Here is an 8270-nt window from a genome sequence, read left to right on the forward strand (position 1 = left end):
ATCTCCCCTGTTCTAATTTATGGGAAGTTGGTAATGTGCCATCTGGAGGTTTCACTGCCATTGGGAAGCACGTTCAGCACACAGTGGAAGCAAGTCAGGCCAAAAGGAGAAAGAAAAGAAAAGGCAGGGGAAGGAGAAGATCTGGCTTCAAGAAACAAGTGTCATGAACTCACACAGATAAAAACTACATTTCAAAAATCAGTTTTAACTGGCATGATCAGCACATACACAGCCAGTAACCCAAGGTCTCAACCTAAGGACATTAAGCAGCATTACAGGGCAATCCTTCCACAAGGACAAAATGTTCTTGAGCAATTTCTGCAATGTATTAGAGACAAACAGGTTTTTCCTCAAAACTGAAGTCGTGTCAGGCTTCTTGCTTCACCTCTCTTAATTTTCCCTGAACAAACATATTTATTGTGGTGGATTCAAGTAAATTTCCAGTTCACATACTTTCCTGTGAGGCAACAAAGGGGTTATTGCGGGGGAAGCTTTTAGGCTGGCTGGCTGACCTACACCCAGGTCATCAGAGGTCTGAGACCCATTTTACTTATTGAAAAAATATGCCTGGCTCTGATTTTGTTCCTTTTATTAAGCTACTTAGACAAAAATAACACTGAAAACTGTATGTCACCAAAGTCATAATTACTAACCTATGAAGAGAGCAATTCAGCTGTCAGACTGGATCAAATCAACAAGTTAGACACAGTACTGTGAAGCATATTAGATCACAAAACATGCTAAATCATCCTATTAATACTAAAATAATCAATCCTAACACAATCTTAAACAGATTTCCTAATTCATCTGAAAGAGGATATTAAGAAGGTAGCTGTATAACCATTACACGCACAGATTACAGAATCCCTCAACATTGAAACAAAATCACCATCTAACATCTGATTCATGTCCTCAGCACCAGTAATGAAACTTTTTCTATAAACCCTCACTTTTACCCTAAACCCTCACTTTTCCCCTGTATGTGTAAGCAAACCCTTGCTTCTCAGGCTCTGTCTCAAACAGAATTACTGAGATAGAGATGTGGGTCTTCCCAGGCACTTCCATCTCCTCGCTGATGTCTTCCAGCACTGAAACTATGCAGCTTCTTAGCCTTATTTATTACTGTACACACTCAAAAGAGTCAGTGTTTGCACCTTGGGAGCTACTCTGCCAGTGCCAGGGAAGGTGGGCTTATGCAATAAGAGTCTTTAGTATGTCACGTAGCCATGATTTTTTGTCCCATCAGTCTGCTACCTCGCATAGCTGCTTTCATGGTCTATGTCAAAACCTTGATCTGTCTCAAAGTAAAAAGTTCAAAGGGGCTAGGATGAAAGTGCAAATGAAAGATTATTTCTAAAAAGTAGATTATTACAACAAAATTTAATTGAAAAAAGTACTCACAGACTTTGCAACTCTATCTTTTCTAGGTTCTAGCAAGTTAAGAGCATTGAGGTGCCATGTACATTTACTCTGGGTTTAGCAAGAGGCTGAATACTGATGATCTGACTTTCCCTCACACATCCCTATTGTGCAGTCTGGATGAGCAGCTTTCCCTGAGACATCTTCTGAACCAAGACACTAACCACTTGTTCCTCTAACCTCCTCAAGAAGTTCATCCAGATCAGACAAAAAATATACTGTGTTCAGAATAGAACATATTTCTCTTGGACCACTTTGTGAGAGCATCATTTTAATGAGTTATCCAAAAATAGTTGGTATTTTGAAGACTGTGGAGTCTGCAAGTCTGACTTTCCCCTTGTCCAACACTAAAAAAAACTCTAATTACAAGATCATGGCAGGCCTTTTGTTTAGTTTAATGGATTTGGGGCAACATTATGGCACCAATCCAAAAACATATACAAATGGATTAAAAGCAGCAACTTCAGCTCACAGGGAAGTCAACTAAACTGCTGGGGAAACCTCCCCACTTTTCTGGAAGTGGAAACCCTGTACTGCAAAAACTACAAGATTCAACACAATAGATTAAAAAGCAATAAAAGTACAGCATAATTCAATAGTCTATTGGCAAGGTGCTCATCTGAAGCAGCCCGGGTTTCCTGTCATTATTGGATAGATCACAGAAGCAGCCAGAGCGGGACAGAGTCATTGCTAGTGGGATTGAGGAGTGGGACCTGTGAAGTGGGAGCTGGAAAATAAACTCTCTTAATATCAGCTATTATCAGTGGTACTTTCTCCATTGGACAAATGAGCCAAAGGAACACACCAAAACAAAATGGGTTACCCGTGAAAGAGGGAACATCATGCTTCAGAAGTTCCCAGTTCCCACATTGACTTTTACCTGCCTAGGATCTGATAGCACCAATACCGCCAGTGACTGACCTATTGCAACTGCCTTCATAACTATAAAGCACAGCACAGTCTGCCACACTCCTCCATGCACCATCAAGGCTTAAAAAAAGAAAGAAATATCACTTTCATTTATTTCTGTGGCTTCTTGATCTTGGAAAAAGCAGTTCAACACCTACAGAATACCTCCCCTAAGGAGATAACTGTACAAGTAAAGTTCAAGTATCCCATCATTGATTGCATGTGTTTCATACTAAGCTCCTTTCGCTATAATGCATTTTCTACAACAGCTGATAGATTTTTCCAGTCTTCCTTTGGGAGCCAAAAATGACTTTGCTAAAGGATTGCTAGCGGTTTGTAAAAGCTCTTTTCCTCTTTCCTTAACTGACAAAACTCAGTTCTTGAATGAAATGCTTGAACATCTTTAGAAATACTTTTAAATACATGTGAAGTGTCTTAAAAGATGGAAATTATGCAAGCAGTAGAACACAGGTGGGGGTACAAGAACACACTAAACTGCTCTGGCAATTTGATTTTGTAACCTCATGATATCACAGGTTGTGTAAACCCAAATCAAAACTCTCTGTTTACACTCTTATCAACCACTGTGTTTATTCTTATGCAGAGGCCTTCATTCCAGCAAGCATCTCTGTCCAGAAAAGTATTGACATTTCTGCTTAAATTTAAACTTAAGTCCCATTCAGTAGGATGTAAAGGACATTTTAAAACCCGTATGCCTAAAAAGAGACTGACAGAGGCATATTTTGAGTCAGAATTTTATTAATGTTCCCTGAAGGTTATATAAGATCAAATGGATAGATTGACTTTGCATTGTATTGCAGTGACTTTGTACAATGTTTGGGAAAATGAAACCATTAATGAGATATCACCTGAATACTTTTTCATTGACACTCTGGGTAATAAAATGTGAAATGCTTTATTTCCCCAAATGAGGTCAGCACACATGTGGATAATTGCCTGAAACAATATAATTTTTGTTTAACTTGTTTAATCGTCTAGGTAACTTGTTTGTTCAAAATCAATATGCAGTAAAAAAAAATTCTATGGTTTGACTTGTAAGAAGCCCTGCCTTCCAGGATTAATTCTGCAGTCCCTGCTGGCAGTCCTCTGGTGGCTGGGCTTAAACTCTCCCATACAGAGTTTTCAGTTTTAATAACCTGGCATTATGCAAGAGTCATCTTCTTAACGGCTTTCTCTCCAGGAATTCAGAGCAGATCCATATTTATTCCTTATATTTGTATTTATCTGTGCATTCATCCCTTCTTTTGCCATCTGTCATAAAACCAGCTGAGAAAAAAATGAATGAATCCTATTTTAGTAGCTGTTAAGCATCACTTATCTATGTAGAAAAAGAAAAACACAGAAGTATTCTAAAGACAAAGCACAGAGGACTAGAGAGACCTCTCCTGAAAATACTGAGATAACTTTATATCAATAAAACTGGCATCTAGCCACAGTTTGGTGTTTTTCCATCTTTGGTACTAGATCCAGATGTCTGGATTTCTTCTGCAAAAACAAGTTTGCATCTTAATGCTTCAGCATTTGATTGCCAAGCTCTCCACTTGGAGCTCTCCACTTGAATCCTCAGCTGGAAGTGCGTGTAACATACTCATGTGTGGACTTGGCAAGAGGAGCCCTACATGCTGGGCAGTACATGAATCCTCTTCACCATCTTGCAGGATCAAATCCGTATCCCAAGATCCAACACGACTCAGAGCATAAAGGTTGCCAGATCCACATTTATGCTCAAATAAGTATCTGGCTTTTCAGGAATTGCCAAGAAAAGATCACTGGCTTTTTGTTTCAGCAAACCCCAAATTTATGCCAATAGATAAATTCATCAGCATTAAAAGGGTGAGATCCCTAGCTAGCATACATCTGTTTGAAGAGCTTTACTGATGTTAAAGTAGTTTCATCAATTACTGTAGGTGAGGCTCTGGCCCAAAGCGTTTCAGAATGCTGGAGACTTAAATTTATATGTCTGTATCACTTTAGCAGGGCTTTCAATCCCTCATTTTAGTAAAATAAGCGCCACTCAAAGGCTGGATCACATTCCAGTTCTTCTCACAATAGTGGACACGGTAAGGAAAGAGTGGACTCTCTGCCATGCGAAACAATTACACCATGTACAATCAAAGAAAGTAAAGGGAAAAGAAAGCAACTAAATCAACACACTGTGCATCCATTCATTTTACTGTGTCATTTAGCATATGGTCACTCATGTGATCAAGACAGTAACTGGCATTTTTCCCAGTTAATTCACCTCTTTTCTTTTCTCTTTGTCCTCTGTTGCAGCACCAGTCTTTCAGCAAGATTTCAGGTTGCAATCCCCTTGGAGAATGAATGGTCCTTATTAAACGCCTAGAAAAATACAACTTATTAGTGCATTGAGACTAATTATGGTGCTATCTTAATCAAATAAAGGATCTCAATTAAAAAAAAACAGCTAAACGAACCATACTTGACATAAAAATTTTTTCTTTCTCTCTGTTTCTCTCCCTTTATATTAATTACCAATGGAATGAAGTCCTGCAGCTGTAACAGCTGTCTTAATAAGGTAACTTCTCACAAAATCAGTTTTTTTTTTTCCCGAGGTTTGGTGGTTACATTGATGTGAACTGACTAATACTTTACAGAACTTAGCTGTGAATCCCTCCCTGCAAATAAAAGGCAAGGCACGTAAATGTTCGTATGCTTGCTCTTCTCAATTATATTTCTGAAGATGTCCACTTGATTTTGCTATCTATTCAGCATTACATGCCTGAAGTCTAGACAACTGAAGTCTAGACATCCCTAGTGACCTGACATAGTTTTTTATGCTATTTACAAATTGGGATGTACCTTCAAAATACAGAATGCTATTTTGCTCAGTAAAAGCTGGGTTCTGTGTTGATGCAAATGCATTTAGCTTTGACTAATACCCATTGCATAAACATTGCAATGCAATGAAGGCCACTGTGCTATATGGATGGGTACAATGAACGATCCAAACTGCAGAACGGGTAGGGAAACCTTGTTTCTATGGAAAAGATCAAGGAAAATCACTATTTACTAACTTTAGGTGGCCTAAGGTCTTTGAAGAGTATGAAGAACAGTGCTGTTCAAACACCATTTGTTGGGTTTTTCTCCTTTATGTTGTTTCATTACCTGGTAATAAATGAGTAAAGGGAGGAGACTTTGTTTACACACCTGAAGTCCAGGAGGATAGCAATTCCCAGAGCTACATTCTGCCTGAAATGTTCAAGGACATGCAGCTGACACAGTGGGCCTCTGACTGCAAGACAGACAGCTCCAGGCCACAAAGCTGCTGTATAAAACTGTCTACATCTACCTAAATTCAAACTGACAACTGGCCCTCGTTTTATAATGCTGAGTTCTCAACTTTTGGACACCAAAACCTATCTAGAACAGGAAAAAGAGTACACCAGATGATTGGTCTTTATTCTATTTATTGATTTTTCCACTTTTTTGGATAAAAAAATCCTTTAAAGTTAAGCATTTAGTGCTGAAAAAAATGCAGCTGGAAATTTATGTCAATTGCACTTAAATATGATATAATGTTTTCACTAAAAATAGAGCTTGTTAGGGAGAGGAGTTAAATTTCATAATAAACCACTGCATTAAATGGAAACAGAAATTAAATAATAAACGTCTGCATTAAACGGAAGCAGCAGGTTGAATAGAGGACTTGAAGAAAGATTCCTGCTTTGCAGACTTTGCTTAATTATAACTCCTAATGAGGTGATGAAGTCTAATGTTTCAAAACCAGTCACTAATTTCAGGTGCCAGATTTCAACCTTCTCCAAAAAGCGAGTAATTTTGAGGTTCTGACTAGTCATAACTCCCCATAAGCTGTGTGTCGAGGGCATCTGAACATGAAGGTTTACAGCCAACTGATCTATCTGTTTCACGCTCATGCCATAAGTATTTTGATTTTTCAGTCTTTTTTAGGGCAAAAATGTTTCACAATAATTCACTAAAATCTGTTTACTAAAAGCTGCCATGAAATTTGTTGGGGCAAAGACCATGGACTGAAGAGCCTGGCTGTATGTTTGTGAACACAAACTGTCATACAAGAACTTCTGAAAATGAACAGTGTGACTTTTCCAGCTTTCCTCAGTAACTGATATATGACCAATTTGAATTGACATTATTTCTCTAGTTTTCATTTTGAGGGGACAGGCACTTCTGCTTCGTCATTTGTTTCTAATAAATAATAAAATGATGAAACTAGCAAACACTGTTCATAGTTCCTTTCAGGTTTTGCTGTAACAGCTTTGTCATGGCTGTTTGGTTTTCAGGTTTGCCTTATGTCTTTGCTTTAAAAATGAGCAAAATATTCTGGGTGAAGTCTTGCATTACTCTTTGTTCTGCAACATATTTTGTTAGCAAGCCCCCAGTAGTATCTAAAATAGTATAAATCATCAGTTTTTAATCTGGCAGGAAGTAGATAGTGGCCCATTAAACTTTCGTAATTAAATTTCCCCTGCACTCCCCCATAGAACCATTATCTGAGTTTTCTAATTAACACAAGAGGAGGGAGTAAATTCAGAGTGATGGGATCTATAGCCATCCCCTTTCATTTTAATGACCTTTAATAAACTTTTATTACTATTGGTATTGATAATTAGAATACACCCTTTCCTCTGCAATGTGATTCTAAGGGCCTTGTCAAAAATTGAAAAACCCTTCCTCAGAGTTGGAACACAGCAAATGACTGTGTCCTCAGACACCCAAAATCCAGAGCCTATAACATCAGCAGGGAAATAAGACAAAGTGTAGGCAACTATGTTGTGAATGTCCCCTCTCACACGCCTCTAATGGGTTATGCCTTGGTCCTGGTCCACCACAGCCCTCTGCTCTTGCAGCAGAGCCTCCCCCAAATGGGCTGACACTAGTCCTGAATGATGAGGTGGTTTCATGACAGATAACCATAAGGAATTATGCAGAGTTCATTTACCTTATTTTACTTACAGCTTTACAGAGGTCAGATACTAGAGAGGAGGATTAACCATCGTGACATGTAGTTCTTCCTTAGATTTTTCATCAATGGCTTTTATACTAACTAAACATTTTTACATGGAGCTTTTATAGGTATGTCAACACTTCTAACCTCACCGCAGCCTCAGTACAGCATGCCTCATATATCCTCTGTGATGTAAGCAATTATGCTCCCATCAGTATTACAGTGGCACAGGTTTCACTGCTGAAATGAGACGCAAGCTTGAGCAGAAGGATTTTCTCTCTGCTGGACACGTAAGGAAGAAGGCATTCTCTCCTCCAAATCAGGAGGTCCTTTTCCTACCCCACATCGCTCTCAAGCATGCACATAGTTTTAAATAGGTGAGCAGCCTGCACAACTACAACCGCTCATTTACTACAGACTTTGTGGGTACACACTCATCCCTGCACTTCCTATGGGATCTCCAGGTATCTACTGGCACCTCGGTCTGTGGATGTTGGACAGTCCGATTAAGGGGTCTGACTCCCCTGCTTGGCCTTTCTTGCAGTCCCATGGACAGCTCAAGAGGCCTTTCCTTCTGACAGAGCATGGGTGTCTGCTCTGCAGAAGTATCTGTTACCTAGCTACCTTCAACATCAGTCAAATTACAGTTCTTGATAGGCTGGACTCCATCCACAGGCTGGCAACATGACTTCACTACTGGGTGTTCTGAATCTTAGAGCTTTCTTAATAAATCCTCAAAGCTGAATGTCTTCTTAATATTTTGGAGTAACATTTTAAGTCGGATCCAGAAGTTCTAATTTGAGACCATCTTCAGTTTTCAGTAATTATTTCTGATTGCGGGTTATGAGCATTAAGATGATTAATGTCAAAAAACCCAAGTCACTTATATAACTATAGGAATCAAATACAGAAAAATGACTGAAAATTTATTGTAAATAAGAGACACAAGAACTTTATTACTATTTTTTGTGAACTC

At 38.8% G+C, this 8270-nt stretch overlaps 1 long non-coding RNA gene across 1 annotated transcript in view; it reads right to left on the reverse strand.

The window, feature by feature from the left end:
- LOC134157164 (uncharacterized) overlaps positions 1 to 7826 on the reverse strand; it is an 11988-nt gene extending 4162 nt beyond the window's left edge. Inside the window, exons 1-2 of the long non-coding RNA XR_009962213.1 lie at positions 7447 to 7826; positions 4592 to 4689 (exon numbers count right to left, since the gene is read on the reverse strand). This is a non-coding gene — a long non-coding RNA (uncharacterized LOC134157164). The remainder of the gene's footprint in view (positions 1 to 4591; positions 4690 to 7446) is intronic.
- Between the last annotated feature and the right edge of the window lie 444 nt (positions 7827 to 8270).

The sequence above is a fragment of the Pezoporus occidentalis genome, unplaced genomic scaffold (assembly GCF_034315485.1).
Source record: "Pezoporus occidentalis ecotype Australia unplaced genomic scaffold, CSIRO_AGI_Poc_V1 ctg93, whole genome shotgun sequence".
NCBI classification, from domain to species: domain Eukaryota; kingdom Metazoa; phylum Chordata; class Aves; order Psittaciformes; family Psittacidae; genus Pezoporus; species Pezoporus occidentalis.